The sequence below is a fragment of the Emydura macquarii genome, unplaced genomic scaffold (genome assembly GCF_026122565.2).
Source record: "Emydura macquarii macquarii isolate MOO-44397 ecotype Brisbane River unplaced genomic scaffold, CSIRO-AGI_Emac_v2 contig_3128, whole genome shotgun sequence".
Lineage (NCBI taxonomy): Eukaryota > Metazoa > Chordata > Testudines > Chelidae > Emydura > Emydura macquarii.
This window is the reverse complement of record NW_027133265.1, coordinates 2,105,315-2,130,319: the sequence shown is the minus strand read 5'-3', so window position 1 is coordinate 2,130,319 and position 25,005 is coordinate 2,105,315. Positions and strand designations below refer to the sequence as shown.

The following is a 25,005-nucleotide window of genomic DNA, read 5'->3' as shown; positions in this document are numbered from 1 at the left end:
TGACAACCTTGATGAATAATAGTCATTTTCCACCCCCCATCTCCCTCAGTAGAGCTTTTACTGTCGAGTTAAATTGCTGTTGTGTGATGTCATCACTGGCAAGTCTTGGATGTTTTTCAGTAACTCGAGTTCCATTCAGCCTTTCAGACATGGTAGAAGATCTTATTTTTCAAAGAGGGAGGAAAAACTTTTCTGATAAATACAGAGCAAACTGAATTTTCTTTTCTTTAAGACATCTTAGTATAACTGTAAAAGCTGCAAGCCTGAAGGAAAAAATGGATATTTACAACAAGGGAATCTTAAAGGTATGAGAGAATATAGACATTTTTCATTTTAACATCTTTCCATCCTGCTTTTTCTCGAACCTTACTGACTGATCAGTGATTTTGCTTCCAGGTTGCCCTGAAATCATGAACCATAAGAGAAATTAAATTGCTGAGTAATTTATCTTAATGAAGTATATAGAAAAGATATTGATAGCCAGAGTGTATTTTCCCATGTTAGTTTCTACCATCTATGCTTGTCTGATTTCACCTTAATTGGTGAAATATGAATAATTTTTTTAGGGGAATAAAAGCCATAAAATGCAAAAGTCAATCACTGGCCTCCATTGTTGCAAACAGCCTGTGAAAAATCTCCATTGGTCCTTCTTTGTATTGAAGTGGTATTACTGCTTATAATCTTTAACTCATTGTGACATTCTCCTCAGGACACCAAGAACCGCAAGCCACTGTGTTACCCCTCTGTCTGAGCAAGGAAGAGCTTTTCTGGGGCTTGACTGTGTGTCATTTCCCTGACACATCAGCCTGTCTTCCTTGCCAGTAAACTGCTTGAGATGCTGCCAGCCTAAACCTTGCCCTCTTTTCCTCCTAGGGTGTCCGGACTCTGATTGTCCACTCATCCATATGCATTTTACTACCATAAACCAATTGCATTTGTAGCTTTATTTTATGTAATCTGGACTCATGTTATTTGGCAATTGCAAACCACGTGTGACAAGATTTTATTCCACAACATTTTTTATAATGAATCCCCTTTCCCTGAGAAAGCGGGCATTGAACAGACAAATTAAATACACTACACTTAAAACTTCATAAAACAGATACTGCAGAAACAGATGCAATAGTAAAGAGTCGAAAGAAGTGATGATATAGTTAAGAACCATTAATGTGAATATAAATAAAAATAAAAATTATAGCAATCAGTAGCCGTTCCTCAGGGAAGGCTTTGCTTACACAGTTTGGACTCTGAAACAAATAGATCTTTATCAAATGCTGTGGTCTGGCTTTGAGTGTACCTATTATATTTTCGTTTTGCCTGTCCACTTTCATATGTCACTTGCTCCCACTGAAAATAATTAGTCTAATCTATATAAAGCATATGCATTCAAAATCGTATCCATTGGTGTGATGCTGCTTTTTGTAACCTTTTGCATTCTGGCATTCATGTATAGCTTAACTTTGCCCTAGAGGTAAGTCTGAGTGATGTTCTTGGGTTCTCACTCTCTCATCTGTTCTTTGGTCCCTGATCCAACTCTCATTGAGTTCAATGGTCACGTATTATCTATGAATGGGTGCTGCTAGATGCTCAGTACTTTTAAAAATTGTCACTTATTTAGATCTCTAAATAGGGACATAGGACCCCATCTTTAAGTACTCTCTCTTTTCTTTTCTTTTTAAATTTTGGTTTAATAGCGCTGTTTTCTCCAGTATATAAGTGTCCATTGCCCTACAACTTGTGAAATCAGCTACAGTGCCGACATCTGACTTTGGTAGCTGGTTTTACAAGCTATAGAGTGAGGGATGTCATCTTACTGGAGAGCAGAACTGAGTCACAAATGTTCAACAACCTATTGGTTTTTTTGTTTGTTTTTTCCTCTCAGTGATATGAATTCAGAACCTGTTCTCTTGAATTATTCTGTGACACTCACTCTTTCTGCTGTATGAAGATAAATAAACTCTTTATGTGGTACATCTGTGTCAAGGTAAGTTGTGATGCAAATGGCTCCAGTCCAGTTTATTGTGCAATCCACTCCATGGTTTAGCTGTTTATTAATAGGGACTATGGTAGGGCAGAGGGCAGTTTCTAAGACAACAGGAAAGCAATAACAATAGCACTTGTTGGTTCCTAATAAAAACAAACCTTAAACAGTGTAACCGCTATTTTATCTCCTATGGCTCACAACACAACATTATAGTAGCGCTTGCTTTAAAGTGTGAATGTGACTGTTGGGGACTTTCCTGCATTAATGCCACAGCTGTTTTTTTCTGTTTCATACGTAAAACCACTAATATTTTTTAAAAAGCAACTGACAAAAATAGACTTTTAAAGACGTTAAATATATATTTTAATGTGAAAAGATACTACGACATAGAACTGCTTACACAAAGAAGGAGATAGCCATAGATGGATTAGCTCTTCCTTTGCCACTAAACATATGCTTTCTTATATAACAGGTAGTCATAAGATGACATTGGTATCAAAGTAAAACTAAATCTAAAACAAACATGGGCATTAAATTGTATCTTTTGTACAACTGGGCAGAACTTTTCATTTAGCCAGCTAAGTGTTACAAACAGTCTTTGGTATTTCTGTTTCCAGTGTTGAAATACATTTAGGTCTGTATTTAAAATGTGTATTAGATAAATTACTTTAGGTGCATCTGCACAGAAATAAATGTATATTGTATAACATTTTAAAATACCAAATGTGTGTTTCTTCCCTCCAGGTCTAATATATATGTGAAAGAATTAAGATGATGAAATTAACAGTAAGATTGTCACCCTTAATTCAGCTTTGGTAGCATGATCACATGACCATTATATCTGTCCTGTATTGGCCCAGTTGGAACTGCATCTTATCTGCTGTTTTATGATAGAATTTTCACCAGGAGGAACGTATACCTTTGACCCATGCCTTCTTGACTTTGGAGGCTAGCACCACCTTTGAACTATATTCTGTGTGTTACATACCAGGAGATACAGCCTTCTAGAGGTCAGTGTACCGTTTTTCATATGATGGCCAGAGATGCTATGTTTCCAGCCAGCAAGAAGATTGACCTGGCTATGGTTATCTGGCTCATCAGCAGTGTCCTTTTTGTCATACTAGCCATGGCACTGCTCTATGGGTGTCTTAGAATGTGGTGCAAGAAATGTAAGAACACTTCAAATGGTCCTGGAACTTCAGAACATATTAGTGGCCATGCAGGAAATGCCCAGGCCTGGCATGAAGTTGACATTGAAACAATCCAAATCAATGAATTTCCTTCATTAATTGTAATTGATACATTTCCAGAGATTAAACCAGAGAGAGTCACTCACACACCACTGGGTGGAACAACAGCTCTATTGTCCCACAGACAGGATGCTCATAAATTATCAGTCCTGCCCCTAAATGTTTCTGGATAACTATAAGTATTTATACTCTATGTACTTGATTTTTAAATTCACTAGAGCTAACATTTTTTTAGAGTTTTCCGGGACCTGGGAATACCCCTCAACAATAGCCCAGCCTGAAAAGCATATTTTTCAAAGGAGGACACAATGGTTATACCTGCAAAAATATGAATGCACGCATTCCCCACACAAAATCCTGTAACTAGCATAGGGTGACCAGATAGCACGTGTAAAAAATCAGGGTGGGGGTAGGGAGTAATAGGTGCCTGTATAAGACAAAGCCCCAAATATCAGGACTGTCCCTATAAAAATGGGACACCTGGTCATCCCAACTAGACATGTAAATTGGCACATATGCATGCCATTGCCATTTTTCACAAGCAACTGTCCATTTGCATGTGCAAAGTCCCGTCCAAGAACAACTGCTTATTTTACTTCATCTATTGTGAATATTTTGCGGGTCATTCCACTCCATTTGAAAATATATTCCTTTGTGTCAGTATTTCAGCTTTGTATAAGGTTTCAGCTTTCTCCCTCTTCTCACATGGGAGTTCAGATTCTGAGGTAGGGATTGTTCCTTTTCTCTACCAGGTACCCATAAAACACATAATGAGGTGGTCAGATAAGCATTTACATGAGTCATTCTGTGGTATATCAATGATGAAACTGAGGGGGGTCATTTATACACAACTTCTACCCAAATATATTATGCAGGTGACTGGTATGACTCCATAGTTAGGGTTGCATTCTTAAATGGGATATAAATTCCTGTTTTTCCTCTAAAAGTAGATGACCTATCTATGTGGAATTTCACACAGTGTCAGTTTTTATGTCTTTTGAATATTCTGAATAGCTTCTGTTTGCTTTCCCTTTATAATCTTTAACAAGAATTCTTGGAAATTGGACTCTATCTGAAACTTGTCTGTAGTAGTTCTAATTCTCATTGTTGACTGGGTTGTTTAAAAAAAAAATTATCTGCACAAAACCTGGTAGAGAAGTGAATCCTGAGCAGATCTGGGGCAACTAGTGAGGTTTCTTTCTTTCATTTGGATTTAAAGTGACTTTTAGCAATTATTAGCTGTAGCTGGATGTATATATGCTGTGCACCTAAATCTGATTGCATGGAGCCATGCGCACATAGGCCCTCCTCCGTCAGGAGCTAGACTTTTCCCTGCAGCAGAAAAAGTACCTAAGCATTCATGTGCAACTGTTGATGGATAAAAATCTTCCCTGTCAGTAGCAGTATTTCTCCCTTCTCATAAGTCCATTCATGTCAGGCCCTGCCAGTCTCAAACCCTAGGTCTATGGGGTTCCTGGAAGTCGTCATACTCCAATCTTTCACTCAGCAGCTCAGAGACAGCGGCGATTGGGCCACAGACCCTATTTAAGCCAAAACAGGAAGTTGTCCATACAACTGGGCTTCACCCTGCTATGGACTGCTAGGCTGGTGTTTACCTGTTCCTGCCCTCTGATCCTGACCTCTTGGTATCTGGACTCTTAGTAACTGCCTCCTGATTCTTGCCCTCTTCTTCCATTGCCCTAACCTGTTGACCTGATATCCTGACTCAGCCTGACTCTTGGTAATGGACTCTTAATCCCTGCCCTCCATATTTGATTCTGACTTCCTAGCTTTCCAGCGCAGCATGATTCAGGTAATTGGCTTCTGGTCCCTTACGATTCAGCCCACACCTGATGCTAACCCCTAGGTCAGGCCACCTATGCCCTGGCCCTGACAATCTACCTCTTTCTCAGCCCCCCAGGCTGCTAAATTTTTTTTTTAAAAACAAGCAAATAACACACACACACAAATTGATTGGTTGTGAAGCAGTTAGAGTTCCTATACACATAATATATCTAACACAAAAGCAAGGAAATGAAAAATTAAGGCTCTTTTAACAGCAATAATTTCTACCCTTCACTTACAAGCACACATTTACTACTACTACCATACACCATAGGCACACATTGCAACCTTAACTCTAGCCCCCAAAGGAAAGCCATTCTTTCATCACCCCCTTTAACTGCCCTTCCGCACACATCCCTTTACCAAACAATCCTCTCCTACTATAACCAGCTACTGCACCAAACATCCCCAATAACTAGTTTTTTTGGGGGGAAATAATCTGGTGAAGGAGTGTGTACAGAAGAGCAGGCTAAGGGAGGAGCATTGAGGGTGTTGTGCATGGAGCATGATGAGTAATAGCCACAGAACTGGTAAGGTGTGTGTACGAGATGAGAAGAAAGCATGTACTGTTAGATGGTTTGACTTTTCCTTTACTTGTTTTTGTGTGTTTCTGGCAGGTAGGATGAGTGTGACAACCTTAGCTGCTTCCAAAAGAATGTTTTTGTATATTGATATGGTATCTGAGACGCAAGTTAGTGATCAGAGTCAGATACTGACAGCAAAAACTCTAGTACTTGTCACTGTCACTTAACTGTGATAATTAGGGTAAAAGAGAGATTTATGTGTATTTCAGTAATGCCAAGGAGACCCAATCATGGACTAGGACCCCATTGTGCTAGGTGCTGTACAAAACACAGAACACAAAGACTGTCCCTGTCCCAAGAATCTTATAATCTAAGAAGATACGAGACAACAATGGGTACAGGCAGACTGGGTAGCACAAGACAATACTGGTCAGCATGACAGGTAGTGGTCTTGCTATATCAGCTGTCTACCCATCTTTTTTTGTAGGCATCACAGCAAGGGGGAGTTTTAAAGAGAACAATGAGCTCTGTGGATGTTTACAGGAAACTCTTCCCATGTGAGAGAGGCAACATGGGAGAAACCAGGAAGGTGCTGTAGCGTTCGTTATTATATCTCGGTGGTGGGACGGAGCAAACGGACAAAATGATTCAAAATTAGCTTATTTATTAAGTGAGGTAGTGAAGAAGAGAGGTTACCAGAAACCTTCAGCAGTAGTAAAACAGAAGTTCCAGCACAAGTCCCAATACAAGGAGTAAAATACAGGCACAATCAACCATAAGAGCAAAGAGTAGTTTATGACACATAGGAGTGGGCATTTTTATCCCTGGGCAGCCTCATCCGCATCACAGTAGTGCTACAGAATCTCTAGCACTACTGCCCATACCAGAAAGAGTATGAGGAGGCTACTATCCACGTAAAAGGTAAGGAGTAACAATCTGCAGGTAGATATATGCATCTTAAACCAGGGGAAAATGCCCACAATCATTATTATTATTGTTGTTATCGTTGGATGAACAGCAGCAACACTTAGCAAACCACAAAGCAAAGAGAAAGCCCACCAAGAGGACGCCCACTGCGATATACTCCTGGGGGCCCATTAATCTAGGAGAGGTAGACCAAAAGGGCTTACAAGCACGTCTAGTCCTACCTAAGCGGGAAGGAAGGCACTTACCAATACAAGAACGAGGAGACCCATGTTTCGTTCTGATAAGCGAGTGGCAACCAGGGAACCATCCTGCCCGAGGCATCCGCTAGCGCTTCCACGGAGAGTCTCGGGAGGAGGGGGCTACCAGTTCTTCTTATTCCCTTTTACTATCGCTGGGGTAGGTGACGTATATCTCAATCCCTAAAGGGATTGGGCCTTATCTTATGTTCCATTAGTCTATTGGTGGTTAATTAAGGACTTCTTGGAATAAGGTGACGTTAGTTGTTTACTTCAAAAGGGTTAGTCTTAATGCTGATACTGCTTAACTTTATTGCTAAAACAGCGATTATTCTGCTGACCAAGCATCAGCAGATTTATATTTTCATCTCAGGGACTTTCCAGGCCTTATGGCACTTTCTCTTTTGGCCCGAGGCCTTTCAGAGGACGGTGTCTAGGTCTTGCTCCCAAGAGGCCTAACTCTTGTTATACTTGCTTTTAAAGCTTAGCATTGCCTTCTGGTCCTTGCTCTTGTCAAGCTCAGCTGATTTCGCGTTACAAAGTTTTGCACGCCCTAACAGGTGCCTATTTGAAAATTTTAACAAGGGGACAATCAAAGCTGGTATCACATATTGATAGCATGTGATAGATGATGGGGGAAGAGCCTAGGAAGTGAAGACGAGCAATTGCTAAAATCACCCACTGTAATTTGGTTATATTTATTTAAGCAACACTATCTTCTCCCCTCCAAACTTTCAGGATGCATATGCCTTGATCAGTTCCCACACAGAAAATGATTGCAAGTTCATTGAGTTGTGAATATGGGAGCCTTTCATATTAAAGTTAGCTTAGATTTGTTCTCCAATTTAACTGCTTCTAGCCCCCTACAGTCCAGTCATCTGGCTTTGACCTTCCATTCCATCTGTGGGCAAAGTTCAGTTGCTTCAGATGTAGTGATCAGATATGCTGCAAATGACAATAAGTGGGGACTTGGTGACTCTCCCCTTTGCCACAGTGCCATTTAGAAGATGTAGATCAGTGATTTTCAACCTGTGGTCCGTGGACACCTGGGGGTCCACAGACTATGTCTAAGGATTCCGCAAAACATAGTCGTTACCATAGAATAGTGGTTTTCAACCTGTGTTTTGGGGTCCACAGACTATGTCTAAGATTTCCAAAGGAATCCATACCTCCATTCAAAACTTTTTAGGGGTCTGCAAATGAAAAATGTTTGAAAACCACTGATATAGATCATATATTCACAGACTTTATCCATTAGCAAGAACTTCCTTGTTCCCTCATGGATTTGCACAATGCTCTTCCCTCAGCTATTGAATGGTTAAGAGTTATATGTTTTACTTGACTATCTATGTCAATACAATCACAATAAAAACTGCTTCCAAGCTTCACATGGATTTCCAGTACATCCTTATGGATATATTGCTAGCATTTTCAAAACTCATTTTGCCTATTTTCATGAGCTAAACATAAATGCAAAATTAAAGTAAAACAGAATAAATAAAGGGACAGCATGATAGGCAGTTTTACATTACATTCCAATAATGTGACAGGCTCTAAGGACCACTAAGCAAATTGTATTGGCTAGCATAACAGAGAAACACGTGTGGAAACATTTGAGCAATTTGTATGTATTCACTGTGTAGCTGTCACAACCACAGCTTTCAGCACACAACCTTCCCGTCCCACTGCTTATCTTCTTTGTTTGCATAGTTGGGTGATGCCTCCTAGCTGCATATTGGCATGCAGTAACAAACAAACATGTAGCAAAACCGGTACAATATGATCTCTTAAAGAACTTATCATGCAACTTGCAACATGCTCTTATACTTTGCACTATGGATATCATTGCATTGTTGCATTTATACAGCAACACCTGCTGAAAAGAGTAGCACTTCACTGGAGTGGGCAAAAGGTAATTAAATGGAAAACTTGCACCCACTGTGCTCTTTCAGGCACACTACTCTTTTCTCTAGACTGTAGTGTATTGTATCAATCTGTATTCAGACATGCATTTGATATGGTATGAAATATGTAATGTATGAGTCAATTATAAGCGCAAACAGTGTTATAACTTGATTAAAATTATTTTAAAAGGTTACATAAGGGAACAAGGAGATCTAGTTTCCCTTGAGAATGATGCTTTCACAATGCAGCCAAGAGAACTGGCAACTTTCCACAGGTGTACACAAAGTAATTAAACATTTCCTCTTCCTCTTTGATGTTTACATTCTTCAAACAACTGCTGGTTATCATATTGCTTAAAAATATCGCACATTCTCGCCATCAGTGGAAGGTTTATATCAGGACTGTATTTAGTCCAAGGATTCTATCATTTGGCACAATTCCAAAAACTGGGACAATTAATGTTTATTTTTATTTAGAATAAAAAGATAAAACTGTAGGAGTCATGCAGAATTAAATTGTTCTTCAATCAATAGGTTTTAGATATTTTGTCTCCCTACTATGTGCTGTAAAACAAATATATACATGCATCTATGTATAAATAATATATTTGATTAAATATGCACTATGTACATTATTTAGTTTTCCTTTTCTGTAGTGTTCTGCTATTTCTCTTCCATATTATAAATTTAACAGATGATGCAGCTACAAACAGCAAGCTTTTCTCACACTAACATTGCTCAATACAAATATACAATGTACAAGGAAAAGAAAAGTTACTAATGCAATTGTTGTTCACAGGGTTCCAATTATAACAGGTATTGGCCACACAAATTGGCCAGATAACTAATCTTTTTATCATGATTTTGCAAAAAGCTACTTATGCCACACAAATGCAAAAGGTTCCATTTTCCTGCCATTTTCCATCTTTTCAACTTGTGCATTGGCACTCCAGAGGAGGGGATTCAGTGTAGCTGACTGAGGGAGGGTGTTAGTTAAGTATGCAGCAGCAGGATGCAGAAGGGCAGCATGGGAATCACTGCCTTGGAGAAAGCAGGCACAGATTTGCTGGAAATGGTGGTTTCCAGATATGGTTGCTGAAGTCTGTAACCTTCAGAAATCTCATGGACAACTTCAGAATTTGCCTTATTTTCAAATGGCATTTTGCCCTCTGTAAAAACATCCCAAATTAAAACTCCTAGAAATAATCCAGAAAATTAAATGTTCACAAGACTATTTCATAATACTAAGCAGCATCAACATTAGCGATTGTGTGTCCTGGATAATACAGGAGATTGTCTGTATTGAGAGAGAGGACCACACCATCCTCATCTGATGAAAATGAAAATAGCTACATTGACTTTGATATAGTTGCACCAATTAATACCAGCTGTGGAGCTGTCCCCCTGGGATGTTGATAAATTGGAGAGGGTTCAGGGAAGAGCCATGAGAATGCCTAAAGGATTACAAAAGCATGCCTTATAGTGACAGACTCAAAAAGCTCAATCTGTTTAGTTTAACAACAAGAAAGGTAAGGGGTGACTTGATTACAGTCTATAAGTATCTACATGGGGAACAAATATTTAACAATGGTTTCTTCAATCTAGCAGAGAAAGGTATTACATGATCCAATAGCTGGAAGCTGAAGTTAGACAAAGTCAGACTGGAAATAAGGCATACCTTTTTAATAGCGAGTAATTAGCCATTGGAACAATTTACCAAAAGTTATGGTGGATTCTCTATTATTGACAATTTTAAAATCAAGATTGGATGTTTCTCTAAAAGATCTGCTCTATGAATTATTTTGGGGATGTTACACAGGAGTTCAGACTAGATGATCACAATGGCCCCTTTGGGCCTTGGAATCTATGAATTTATGAGATGAATGTGGATTTTGATAAATGGAGACTTTTGATTGTAAAAAATATACATTGCAGTCATAATCTAAATTCAAGTAACGAGAGGTTTAGATAAAGCATTGTGGTCTGGTAGACAATGTTTTCTTTTTCCAGTGGAACTGCAGAACCATGGATCCTGTATAAAGGAGTGGACACACAGCAAATTTCAGCTGATAGCATTTCTTGGGAATCCTTCCATTGGGAAGCCTGTGTTTTCAATTCATAGAAAAGGCCAGTTATTCCATCCCCTAAACTTTTGCAAAATGGCCTCCCACCTCCCTGCCCAACCCAAGAAGCACTGTATTATTCACAATGGATATACGCTTGCACTTTAGAGAAGACAGATAATATGAAACTGACACATTAAAACTCAAGATCGGTGTAACTGTGCAACAAATAATTTACTATAAAAGTTATGTGCCGCAGTTTTATGAGCAAAGTGATGTGTTGCAAATTAGTTTAAACTGACACACTCACCAAATGACTAGACATCAGATTTGCTGCTGTACTTGTTCAAATGAAAAACTTCAGGAGATGACCATTTAATTAGAAATATGGCATCTGAAGAGCTGATATATTCATCATCTAGAACATATCTAAAGAAAACCAGGTAACAAATACATTTAATATGTATACATTTAAACAAATACATTTAATATGTATACATTTAAACAAATACATTTAATATGCCTATCACAACATGCAGTATCCCTCATCCAATGCACTAAATGCCCCAATAACAGCTATGTGGGTGAAATCAGACAATCACTACGCTTTCAAACGAACTCACACAGAAAAATGATAAAAGACAAAAACATCAAATCACCTGTGGGTGAACACTTTTCACGAAATGATCACTCTATATCTGACCTCTTAGTCCTCCTCCTCAAAGGAAACCTGCACAACATCCAGAAAAGATGAGCCTCAGAACTTAAATTCATAACTGTGCTATACATTAAAAATTAAGGTCTTAAAGACACTGGATTTATGGTTTATTGCAATGATCTGTAACCCACGACCCACCCCTTTTTGTTGTCCTATGATTGGTAAGGTGTTAACGGGCTACTTCACTTTGAATCATCTTTTATAAAATGTGTTAACTACTTATGCTAACCATCTGTTCCATCTTATAGTTAGCTGTGAAACTTTGAGTACATTTCCCAAATCTGAAGAACTCTGTAGCTCGAAAGCTTGTCTCTTTTCACCAACAGAAGTTGGTCCAACAAAATATACTGTATTACATCACCCACCTTTTCTCTCTTATTCATACAGTGTTTTTTCTGCTAAATGCTCTTCTATATATCTCATGCCAAACTAAAGCAAAGCTAAGACTGAGCCAAAATAGTCCTGGCATGATGTTATGATGTTGCACTACGATGTTTGTGTTGTAGCACAAGATCAGTTAATGATGATGTGTTATGACAATAAAATATCTGGACATCATCCCAAGACTTTTTCTGATGCCATTCAGTCACTGTGTTCTCTAACTTTTCATTAATGAGTTATTTTTGTTCAATGGGAATTATAATACAGTAATTAAGTTTGTGAATTTTCAACAGCAGCAATTACCTGCAGAAATTAAGAACATTGATAGCAAGCAGCTTAAATACATTAATTTATGCAGCACACCACATACACGCACACTTGAGGATTAATACTTTAAATATAATGTTAAAAAATCTACAAGCCACAATAAAAATGAGTGAGCAGCAGAAATGTTTCCCCGCCAGAATAAAACCTTCATCAAAATAACACTGTATTGGCCCATTAGATTCTTCAGTAGTTAAACAACACTTATAAAATACATCAGTGCCCATAAGGTGAAATGACATGTCTTTTGTTACTATCACAGCATCCCTTCGCACACATCCTGGCACATGCTTAGGAGCATTTCTTTGTTAAGCCTCCCTTGTCTTTGCCAAAGGTAATTGAGCAGGCAGCCATTTTCCATGAACTCAGTCACTATGTAGAGAGACTTGTGCTGTATGCATACTCCATAGAGCTGTAACAGCTTTGGCAGGGATAATTTCCTGTTAACAAGGTGCCTTTCAGTAACTAGACATTTGCCAATGACAAACAGTTAAAGCAGTCTTGATTATTAGGATGATTTTAGAAAGTACTTTGTGAAATGTTAATATGATATTTCAGGGTAGGATAAACTGTTCAACTACAACAGACATAGAACCTCTTATATCATCTACTATCATTTCTTAATTCAAGTCCTTCCATAAAATCACCCTTCTGTATGAATTCTTTCAGTGATAGTCCACTGAGAAATTAAAAATAATAGGCATTGTATCAAGATTGGACCTTTCAATTCCTCATCTAGATTGTGCCTCACTTTGTGCAGTTGAACAGATAGAGAGGAACAGCTATCAGTGTACTTTTCCTACTCAGCCTCAATTCAAAATGGAAGTGACCTAAAGACACAGTGTTTCAGCCAATGTACGATGTGTGTATTCTATGAAGTTAGTACAATTTAAATTGTAAACTCATGGTTTGTGTGGTCTTCTATGGTATTGTACAATGTCAAGCACAATGATAGTACTCATCAAATTAAAACCTTATGAAAACATCTTTGACTATATTTGTTTCTTATTACATCTCAGTTTAACCCTTTCCATCACACATGAAACAGCCATTGTACTTACATCATCACTTTAGCTTCCTTAGTGAAACCTCCTCAGACATTGCACCTTCATTGATTGCCTTAATGGCAACTTAGCAGTGATGTGATAGTGATTAGTTAACTCTATTGTGACATACACAATTATTTTTGCCTTCCACAAATAGTAGTTAAATTAAATCCCGCTGTTCACAACATACACAGGAAGGAGGGGTGGTTTTGGAAGCACTCATTCTGGCTATGTATTTACCAGCCAAGTGATCTTCATTTACTATTATATATAAACCAAAATTATTTGTACTGCTCTTTTATGCACTGTGAAATATCATTCTTATTTCTAATAGTTGCATGGTTGTCAAGAACGGTCTTGATTACAATTAATGTTAACATCAGTTGTCTATAAATTCAAATAGGTGCCAATGGCCTTTAAAAGGCTTTGGAGTCTCAGCTCTTTGTTTACAAAATGTGAGAAAATTTTAGAAGCAATGTTAGTAATATGAATGAGACCATTCTTCTAAAATGATACATGCCCCATCAGGTGTTTCACTGAGTTCTGGATCCTGAATAAGAAATGGATAATTCCTATTAATGGACATGTATTTTTATATATTATTACAGGGATAATTTATTTAGCATACCTCAGATACCAAACTGATGAGCGTGATATAAAATCCGAGGGAGGTACCTGAAACTCTACCAAAACAATACCTCAAATTTTACCATAACTAACGCCTGCCGTTGCCGGTAAACAACTTCCCATTGATCCAATTGAATGGTGGAGGTGGATGACAAAGTGATAATATTCTTTAGAACAATTATTCTGTTATCCTATGCATCCAGCTTAGATTCCTAAAACAAAACTCTTTTTTGGCGTGCATCCACACATTTCTTTACTCAGTGAAGTTACTTTTTGCTGTATTATATATGACTTGTTCAGATGTTGCCCTGGTGAAAAGGAGGAACTGAGGGAAAAGCATACTCAGGGTATGTCTACACTGATGGCAGCAAAGTTGCTGCCATCAGATCGACCTACCTGGATCGACTGAGCGGTCAGTGAAGACCCACTCAATCGATCTAGAAGTTGACGCTGGTAAACCACCCCCTCAAGTGGCATAGAGCTGCGTCGACGGGAACACGATTCCCATCGGTGCAGTGCAGTGAAGTCGCTACGCAGAAGGGAAGCTCAGCAGTCAATGGGAGTTATGCAAGCTGCTCTGCGTAGCTCAGTCGACTGCCGCCAAATCGCCAGGTAAGTGTAGACCGGGGCTTAGTCACTGGAAGGGTAGGATGAGAACACTCGCATTTTCCAGCCTGCCGGACAAATTAATACGTAGGAGGACATATACAATATATAATTTCCAAAAGGTCATAGGATTTAGCTGAGTAATAGTAGTAGTAATTAGTAATTATTTATTATTTTTATTATTTGTTTTACTGTAGCACTTACGAGCCCTAGTGATGGACCAAGACCCCATTGTGATAGGCGTCTTCAAACACTGAACAAAAAAATCCTCCCTGCCTCCAGCAGCTTACACTCTAATTAAAAGACAAGAGGCAACAGATGCATTTAGACTCAACCCCAGTTTGTGCACAGTACAAAATTACTGATTTGGCACAAGGGATGTCTAAGAAACTGAACTTTTCTCTTCAGCATTTTGCAAACCTATCTCTTTTTAAAAAGACAAAACTTGATTTCAGGAAGGGTTATTTCTGAACTCTTAAAATCATATCTGCAATGAGCTTCCAATCATCATCAGGATTAAATCCTTATTCACTTAGCTCCTATTAGCTGCTGCATTATGCTGGTGATGCTGAGTAAGTTCAGGAATGGATGGAAAGAGGTGCTTTTCTGCTACATAATACTGCTCTGAATGGTTTTGCTGAATTTGATAATATCGGATATCTCCACTGTGGCTTCTGAAATCAACAAAACATCAGTTACTTGAAAATAAACCATATTTTGATCATATAAAGCTGTCTGATTTAAATAATATTGTGGACAAGAATTACTATTACACAAAATCTACGGGGAGGAAATACAATTTTCCTGTTTACAATTGCTTGGTACAATTTATGGTTGGGCTAATATTTCAGGGCGTGATACTAACCAAAACCTCTGCTCCCTTTCCTCCCTAAGTCAGACATCCCTTTTGTAACCATTCTGCAGTCATTTATTACAATATTTGGACTTCCTAAATGTTTCTGATTGCCAAATCCTGGTTCTCTTGAGACCAAAGTGATTTTTTTTATTGACTCCAACAGGATTAGGATTTGGAACCTATATGAAAAATCAGCTATCTCCTGACCCTATCTCCAATCTGTCTGTCAATACTCATGATTCTATCTTATTCTAGTCTCTCGATCAATATATATCCTCTGAGATTGTACCTTTTCTTGCATTATGGGAGTAATAGATACAGGGAACACTTCCATAAATTCATGTGCCACTGCGCACACCTATGAGTAAATACAAACAGATACAATGCCCTGCGTTTGCTGAAATCTTTATTCATTCTTAATAAATTCCTTTCTCAACTCCTCTACCTTGTATCTCAACTCCTGTAATTTCTTCTTTTGTGTTTTTCCTAAATCCCCACTTTCCAAATTTCCAGGGGTCCAAATGCTGTGGCCACCCATACTACTCTGACACTCTAGGGGAACGTGTGATGGCAACATCCCCAATCACTGTCACTGGTGTCCTTGCATGATCCTACCAGTTTCTCTGTGCCCCAATCATTTCCCCATAAAAAGTGTATCTAGTGTACCACTACTTATCACTGTAACTACAGAAATTATCTGAATAATATACAGAGTAAACTAGGCAATGCTCTAGTTTCCTTGCATCTATCTAGGCTTTTCTAATGATACCCATCACCAGGCATATGAGCTCCTCCCAAAGAGCTAAAAAAAATAATCCACAAATGGGCCAAGTCCCAAATTTCTTCTTTATTTCCCCAAAGGCAGTCAAGAGATTTTTTTTTCTTTTGAGCTTTTATTCCTTCTTTTATATCATCTCCCCTTCCCTCTTTTTTCTTCACTTCTTTTTGCTCTTGTTCCACCTCCTCTCATCTTTGTGTTTTTTAATTAATTTTTCCAAATACAACCAATATATCAAAATTCCAGATTTATCATAATACACAAAGGAAATAAAAGGGGTTAGAGGGATGGGATGGGATGGGAAACAACATATCTATCTTCAGGGTTTATGTTAATGATAGACCCTTTCAAAGGTAGCCCAAATTGCTTTCAATTTTTCAGGCATTCCCTTTCTGTGGAATGCCAGTCATTCATTAGCTGTGTGGTCAGCCATATTACTGAGAAAGGGATCAATATTTGGTGGGGATCGACTTCTGCATTTTTGCTGGATTAATTTTTTAGCAACCAAAGCTGCACATTGGAACCATGCTACCTTGTTACCAAGTAATCTCTAGGTATCAGGAATATAACCAAGAATGAAATCTACTTTAGCATCCAGTATCAACTTGGTCCTTTGACCTACCCCATACCTGAAATTCTTGATACAGGGGCACTCCCAAAACATATGAGGTAATATAGCACCAAAGGAGTTACATTTCCAACAGCAGTCAGCATTTATGGGATCCATTACCATTAGCCTATGTCGGGACCAGTATATTTGAAAAAGTGTCTTTTGGTGAATAAGCTGCAGTCTATAATTGCTTTTTAAGCATTAGATACCATTGTATTCCATTGGGTTGGAGATTATTGTGTATCCAAATCTCTATTCCAAGCAATTCTCAAATTGTCATTCTTTAGCAGTTTTGGGGGTCAGAAAATTGTAACAGGATACCACTAGCCAAGTAAATCCAGGATGTTTCCTATAAAATAATATAAGGTCTGGAAGGTCTGCTGCATCCAATGCATCCAGTCCAAATAAATGTATACGTCAATGCTTTAACTAGAGATATTTCCATGCTCCGGAGCAGGGCAAGCCAAATTGTTGCTGAAGATCCACAAAAGGTTTACATTTATCATTGTCAGTTAGCTGTGACGCAGTCATAATTCCTCTGTCCATCCAATCTGTCCACATGAAGACTTAGTCACCAATTTTAAGGATAGGATTCCTCCACAGGATTGCCTGTACATAGTCTCTATTGATTTTAGTTGTGGTTGTAGGAAAGTCAAGTTGAACAAATGAGGTTTACACTTTCTAGAAATGGTGAAGTTAATAGTCATTTTGAGCTTTGGAAATACTTTCCAGGGGTTAGTATGGGTCTAGTTATAGGAAGAGATGGGAGGCATTTCCCCAACCCCAACTTTCAGATGGAGTGGGGAGACCAATAACAATAACAATGCCTTTCTCTCCTCTCTCCGCCAAATTCTGGCTGTCTGTGAAGGGGATAGAGGGATGGCAGCTGAGGAAGCAGAGAAGAAAGTATGAGGCTGCTTTGTGCAGTAGTCCTCCTCACTCCTCCAGTGCTGTCTATAGGATTGCCATCTGTCTTGGTTTTCCTGGGATCATCCGTTTTTTTAGGTAGCTGTCTCAGGAAATATGTAAGCCTTCCCAGGACATTAAAAGTCCTGGTTTTTGTCAGTCATGCACCCACTGGTTCCCCAGCCCCTATTGGTTGTAGCGGGAGGAGCTGTGGGGCAGCTCTGCCTGCACAGAGGAAGCTCTCACTCCAGTGTGTCTGGGAACTGCAGGTATTTGGATGGCTTGGAACCAATGAGCAGGACATGGGGAGTTTGGGACCGACAGTGCCAGTCACCACCATGCCAACACTTGCTGTGGGGTTTGCCATAGGGCAGGAGCCGAGTGGATCCAGCCAGCGCACATCCTGCTTGGTGAGGTTGATGCCCAAGGTACCCCTGGGAACAGGAGCCCACAGGGGCTGGTGCCCTCTCCCAGGATGGGATGGGGAGACAGGGCCCAGGGTTATATGTGGAGCCGTTTGGGGAGTAGGCAAATGTGCCATTATTTTGTACCTCAGAGGTGAAAACCTAGGGGATTGCTATTACAGCCTCCTGGCAGCAGGGGCCCCTACGACCTCCTTGCTGCTGTTGCTATGGCTACTGCGCACAGCCATCTCTGCTCCTTCCTTGTCTAGGCTCTGCCCTTGCTGGCTCTGAGGCCAGGGTTTACCCAGCTGGAGTCAGCTGGCTGGGGCTTGAGGGAGCAGCAGCTTCTGTCTCCCTTTCCTCCCCGTAGGGTGGCAGGGACAAGTGAGGGGACACCTCTGTGGGGGACAGGCACAAATTGGGGTCACAGCTCTGCAGGGGGCAGGCACAAGGGGTAGGACAAGGTTATGGGGGGACACAGACACCAGGGGCCAGCTATGAGGGGAATATGTGTAAAGGGACAAGATGGCAGGGTTGAGGGGAGGGTTAAGGGGCAGCGTGGGGAAAGGGTGAAGGAGAGGTTTGGGGTGAGGGAAGGAATGAGGCAAATTTGGGGAAAGGAGAGAGTGGAGGGTCCTTGGAGAGGAGAGACTGGGATTATGGGGAGGAGAGGCTTGGGAGAAAGAGGAAAGGGGCTGGGTTGTGAGAGAGGGAGGGCATTGGCGGTGTTTGTGGGCAGCAGGAGAAGCTGAGAGGATTTCCCATGGAGAGAAGTCTGGAGGGGAAGGAGGAGAGATTGGGGATTTAGCAGGAGGTCAGTGTGCTGGCTGAAGACTGCTGCAGCATTGCATGGGAGCCAGACAGTCAAGGACTGCACCATAGGAAGAGAGGCAAGAGGATGCTACAGTAAGAGCTGAAATCTTGTTTTCTTACTGTTTTAATGGGGTGAGTGAAAGCGACTTTATGCTGGAACCTTTTGGGTTTCAGAGAACGCAGGTGATCATGTCGTGCTGCTGGGGATGTTTGCGCTCCCCCCCCCAACTCTGGGGGCAGAATTACTCCACTGAGTATTAGTATTGGTGTGTACAGATTAATTAGCTGTAACAAGTTCTGGGTAGTCTAAGTATTCCACACCTGATGTGTAGACCACCAAGCCATTTTGAAGTACTCTATTTTATTGTACAGACAGCTCTGGATTTGGTTGCTGAGCTGTTCATGATACATCTCCCACTACTGACAAGATAATTTAGGTTATTAGTAATTTTACAAACCATGAAAGTTTATTTATAAACCAACTGAATTACCTCCTGACATTCTGCCTGATTTCTGGTTATGTTTTTACAGGACCACCTACAATAAACAATCAAGAAAAGACAGCTAAATTATATTCTGATTTCAAACTGTTTTTAATAAAAATACTTATTGATTCTATTTTAAAGAGCAACATTTCATAACTATCCTACTATTCTTAAACCAAAAATTTAGTTAATATAGAGTTCAGGTTGTAAACAAACAACGTTTTAAACAACTTTCTAAAACCATTTTAGTTGTAACAATAAAACAATACCTTCCATGGTGAAAAGTTCCAGAGGGGTAGCCGTGTTAGTCTGTATACAGCAAAAAACAATGAGAGTCCTGTAGCACTTTAAAGACCAACAAATTTAATTTCTGCAGGCATAAGCTTTCGTGGGCTGCAAACCACGAAGTGCAGCCCATGAAAACTTATGCCTGCAGAAATTAAATTTGTTAGTCTTTAAAGTGCTACAAGACTCTCCTTGTTTTTTCAATAAAACAATAAAAAGCATATTTGTGAGTGAGGAAATTCAGAACTAAGGTTAAAAAACCAATGTTGCAAAGTAAAAAATGTTGGACGGTGATAGTTTAAAAAATCAAAATATCGGAAAGTCTGGAAATACTTAAAGTTCCACTACTAATTTGAATTCTGCCCCTTACTATCACTCAACTCACCCTAATTAGCGAAAGAACCCCTACTAGCTTGCTTGTTTAAAAAAAAGGTTTTTTTGTTTTATAGTTATATTTTAAAAATTTGCCATCCAATGTTCTGAGTCTTTCTCTCTCTCTAATCTGTTTTAAAAATTCCTACTCAACAACAATGTGAAGTGTTGTGCTTTGTTGACTATGCCATAAAAGAGTGTCTAGTCTCCTGCCTTTGATAAATGGGTGGGTTCACAGTTTGCAGTCCAATGTGTAGAATTTTTGTTCATATAGTCTCATAATTGAATATGCGATAGGATGGTGGCTGGGGAAAGAGGGCAACTTTACTGGTGTCAAGTCTGGCCCTATGACTTTCAATATTTTTTCTCATTTGTTGTAATTAGAGTTGAGACCAAACAAAATACTGGATATACACACCCACAACTTTGGGAAAATTTGCATTTACAATTGGACTCAGGCCTATCTTTGGCTAGAATATTTAGGAATTTTACTCCTCCTCATCAGTACTGAGCCTTAAAAAGGTTGAAGTGGGTACTGGACGTTTCATTGGAATGTGCAGAACAGGAAAAGATCAGATACAATAGCATTTGGCTGTGAATGCTCACAAATAGGAAACATCCAGATTGTGACATCTTGACTTATGTAACCAGATATAGTTATGCTATTTATTATTTATGAGCTACCAGTGTTTATGATATTCTAGTCTCATAGCAAACAGCCATTGATTTGAATGGAGCAGAATCAGGCCCAAATATCTCAATATGAAAACTGGAAAACAAATGGTGAATTCATTTTTAGGATGATATTTTGTAAGAAAAAATAAGGGCCTTAGTCTTGCAGTCCTTACTCAAGTAAACTCCTGTTGACTTCTGGTAAGGACTAAAAGATCAGGCCCTAAAAATGTACAACCCTAACCAATTCTCAGGGAGGAAGTACAATAATCTTTTCAAGGGTACTTATCTACTCATATGCATCTAAATTATTTTGCTTGTTCTCAGTTACATAATTGCTGGGAATTAGGCCTTCATTACTAAATAAATACAAATGAAAGATACTATAACACAATGTAAAGTATTAATAGGATTAAAATGTTAATATTCCTTTCACTTAACAAGAGGACAACTTACACTTAACGAGGACAATTTACACTGTCACACCTGCTGAGAGAAAAAAGTATTGTAATTGATTTAGGTCTCTTTCCCTGCTTATTATTAGTAGTAGTGTTTTATTTTATTTTTATTCTTATATTGTTACTGAAAGAAACTGATCATGATTTTTCCTTCCCTTTGTACAGCCCTATCACCCAGTCAGTTGCACTTGCAAGAAGGCAGTAGAGTACAATAGATTGCACTCAAGTAACTGTTACTCAAGCCAAAATTACAGGGACAAAATAAATAAATGCACGTAATGTGACTGTAGCCAAAATAGAGCAACCTCCCCCCGGGCCCAAGTGCTTGCAGTTATATTAATGTGGTATGAATTCTGGGACAGCTCCTCAGCTGATGTAAATCAGCATAGCTCCATTGAAGTAAATGGAGTTACAGTAGTTTTGTGTGGAGAATATTGCACATGCTTAACATATCAGCAGGCATATAAGCATTGTGTGTTGCAGGAACATAGGCCTAGTTTTGCACTCAGTTATGCTGTTGTAAAGTTGGGAGCAACTCCAACGAAGTCAGTAGACTTAGGCCAAGCAAATGTAAGACCATACTCTGGTTCTTAGTATCTGGACAAAATACATTACAATGTAAATCTTCTTAATCTTTGCACTCTTATTAAATGACTCTTTACATTATTTATACGAAGTATGTAGTACTACAACTTTAAAAGATTTGGCAGGGAGTTAGTTACACTAGAGCCTGCTCTGGCAAATATTCACTGTCTGACCTTGGATACATCACTTAACTTCTTTGTACTTCAGTTTCCTGAATCTGTAGGATGCATAGGAGAGTTGTTGTGACACCGAGTATTCAGCCATCACGTCTCCATCATTGTCCAGGCTCACTTTTGTTCTCACTGCTCTAATTTTGGAGAATATAAACAGTGCTTGTGAGAATATATATCACCAAACAGATTAGTTGTGAGGGAGGGAAAAGCTCTGAAATTTTTTGCCAATTTCAGCAGATTTACTGGAAAGTGAGGGTTTTTAGAAGCTCTTTTTATATGTTACTATTTTGAAAGCAAATTACTTATTTTGGGCATGTCACTTAGGATCAGATTGTGGAGCATTTATACATGGGAGTAGTCCAATTGAAATCAGTGGAACTCCTTAAGTAAGTGCTCACCAGTGTAAGAAAAGACTCCACAACTGAACCCCCAACCTTTCTGTGCCTCAGTTTCCTCATCTATTAAATAAAGTTATCAACACTTTCCCACTTCTTTAAAGCATTTTGAGATCCTCAGATGAAAAGCATTATCCAAGTGCTAAGCATTATTCTTATTTACAGATGGGGATATTATTAAGCACAGTGAAAAGTAAAATAATAAAATACTGACTAGGATATTTTTCTTAATGAATACATAGCACCAGAAGAGTCTCTGATGTTATAAATGCCCTCTTGTGAGGTGTGAAAAAAAATCTAGAACCAATCTGGCATCCATATCCTACATTTTTTATATTGAGCTCCTGTGACCCATCCATGCCTACGGTAGCCCACATGAAAATGCCAAGGACGAGGCAGGCTGTAAAAAAGGAGAGCAGACTCTCCCAAACTGGTGGCTAACATGGCAGTTAGATTCCCCAACTAGTTACAAACATTGCTTCTGATTCCCCTTGCTGGTTATCAAGAAACTAAAACAAAAAAATTACACAGCCACCTTTACCATAGGCAGCGAGTTATACGGGCCCATGGTACCTGGGTTCCACCAACATTGAGGATGGTGGGCCCAGTTCCACCAATATTTCTGTGATGCTGGGGAGCCAGCTGTGGAGGTACAGAGTGCAGCGGTGCCCAGAGCGGCCCGGCTGTTCTGCCTCCCTCCCCCTGATTCACTCAGCGGCTGGTCAGCAGCTGCTCCAGGCTGGCGCCAACCCTGACCCCAAGCTGTGCAGCACTGCAGCGGCCATTCCCGTCTCCCAGCCCCACCTCTTCTCCCATCCCTCTCCCACATGGGTCCAATGCCCTGGACAGGAGTCACTCCTGGCACCAAGCAGTGCTGTGCAGCAGCCGCTCCCCTCTCCCAGCCCCAAGCAGTGCTGCATGGCGGCCGCTCCCCCCTCCAAGCCCCACCCCTTTCCCATGTGACGTGGGCCCAGCGCCCTGGCCAGGGCACCACCAAAAATTATATGATCCTGGCACCCATGCCCTTTACTGCATTTCAGTCTCTGGCTTCCAGTCAGCAAGTAGGTCCAGTAAAGAGATACGTTATTTAAAACTCTCTTCTCTTTACCAGAATGTTCTCTTGACCCCAAAGGGTCAGCCACATTACCAGATCAATATAACTTTGGATCTTACCCCAAATACCACACTGCCAGCCAATCCTTTAGTAACTAAATTAAAGGTTTATTATAAAAGGAAAGAAACAAATGATAAGAGAAATGTTAAATGGTCAAAACAATCTGATACCTACAAAAAACTGTAAAGTCCCTATATATATCAATCAGATTCTCAGTAGAACTATGGGGTTTGCAGGCTTGTATAGTCTCTCTGGTGTACATCCAGTACCTGGATAGGTCTGAGTCCTTTCTTTCACAGCTTCAGCTGCTGGTGAGTTGATCCAGAGGTAAGAAGGAGGAATGAAGATAAAATGGGGATGGTGCAGCTGCTTTTTATGTCCTTTCGCTATGTGGGTTTCCCCAAATACAGCCACACAGAACATGGCATGGAAAAGCCTGAGAGTTCCCTGTCCCTGGGCATGTTCTTACATGTCTTAGTGACTCATAAAGTGTAGCTCCTGGGTTCTTTCACTTGATTCATAGTACCTTTGAGTTCCCTTGATGGGCCATTAAGTAGGCTTAGTACTGCTGCCATCCCATCTGGGGTGTCACCCATAAACAGCGCAACTGTTTGGATACAGATATATCATACATATTACGTATTTAGAATTCAATACCACACTGATACATACATTTATGTTCTTATCAATCTTAGCAAATTATAACCTTTCCACTGGTACCTGACATGGCATGTCTCGTACGAATTATTCTAATTTTGCAATAATGATATCAATATTATGATTGGTCATCCCTAATCCAGACAACGCCACAGCTCCCTATTCACATTTTGCCTGTAATACACTCTTGCTTGTAGTGTAGTCACATTTCTTGGCTAGGATTTAAGGGAAATCCTGTGTGGAATCAGTGTGGAAGCTAGATATCCAAGGAGAGCTACAAGTTCCTTCTGTATGCAACAGCCTTTATATCCATCACAATTGAATCCTGTCTGTTCCACAGAGGACACTACATTCTTGACATTAGAAGATGATCTAAAGACACACGTATGTAGTCTCCTTTACCTAGGATTGAGTATATTTCCAAATTTATCTTTCATGCATGTCCTTTTCACAGTCACACTAATGTGTTCTAGTTTTTTATTCTCTTCACCATTTTTGGCTTGTTTATGCCCTCCCCCATATCTGGGATGACGACCCAATTTAATTTACATGTGAGAGATTTAAGATGAAATATTTCACTGTGAATAATAAGAAGATCCTTTCTCTATGTTAAGTCAAGGTAAGACAGAAAGTATAGTATAATGGTTAGCACATAGGCCCGTGAGTTAGGGCTCTTGGGTGTTAGTTCTGGACCTACTGTGTGAGCATCGTCATGTTATTTATAAGTTAACCTCTATGTGCTTCATTTTGTCCATTTGTAAAATGGAAATAGGACATTGTGGGAATTAAGTAAAAGAGTAAAGTAAAAGTAAAAGAGTTTTGGTATTTTTTGCTATATAATTTAAGTGCAAATTATTATAAGTCTTTTGGGTATAGAAGCCTTAACAAAACCAGGAGCTCAAATCTGACCTTAAGAGAGGTAGTCATGCATTGCTATCTATTTTGTATCACAGCTACTATGTTTATGTATGCCATTCTACATATGCTGCTTGCAAATGAACAAGTAA

General features: G+C 39.5%; 1 pseudogene; it reads right to left on the bottom strand.

Annotated features, from left to right (window-relative positions):
- Window positions 1-9,663: 9,663 nt before the first annotated feature.
- LOC137142028 (tyrosine-protein kinase TXK-like) lies at window positions 9,664-24,712 on the bottom strand (annotated as a pseudogene).
- Window positions 24,713-25,005: the final 293 nt, after the last annotated feature.